This window comes from Bison bison, unplaced genomic scaffold (assembly GCF_000754665.1).
Source record: "Bison bison bison isolate TAMUID 2011002044 unplaced genomic scaffold, Bison_UMD1.0 scf7180017864390, whole genome shotgun sequence".
Taxonomy (NCBI): domain Eukaryota; kingdom Metazoa; phylum Chordata; class Mammalia; order Artiodactyla; family Bovidae; genus Bison; species Bison bison.
Window position 1 is genome coordinate 4764232 of NW_011494962.1, and position 623 is coordinate 4764854.

The window sequence follows — 623 nt, forward strand, 5'->3', positions numbered from 1 at the left end:
TTTTAGAACTAACACCCAAAAAAGATGTCCTTTTCATTATAGAGGACTGGAAGGCAAAAGTAGGAAGTCAAGAAATACCTGGAGTAACAGGCAAATTTGGCCTTGGAGTACAGAATGAAGCAGGGCAAAGACTAACAGAGTTTTACCAAAAGAACGCACTGGTCATAGCAAACACCCTCTTCCAACAACACAAGAGAAGACTCTACACATGGACATCACCAGATGGTCAACACCGAAATCAGACTGATTATATTCTTTGCAGCCATAGATAGAGAAGCTCTATATATAGCAAAAACAAGACCAGAAGCTGACTGTAGCTCAGATCATGAACTCCTTATTGCCAAATTCAGACTGAAATTGAAGAAAGTAGGGAAAACCACTAGACTATTCAGGTATGACCTAAACCAAATTCCTTATGATTATACAGTGGAAGTGAGAAATAGATTTAAGGGACTAGATCTGATAGATAGAGTGCCTGATGAACTATGGACGGAGGTTCATGACATTGTACAGGAGACAGGGATCAATACCATCCCCATGGAAAAGAATTGCAAAAAAGCAAAATGGCTGTCTGGGGAGGCCTTACAAATAGCTGTGAAAAGAAGAGAAGCAAAAAGCAAAGG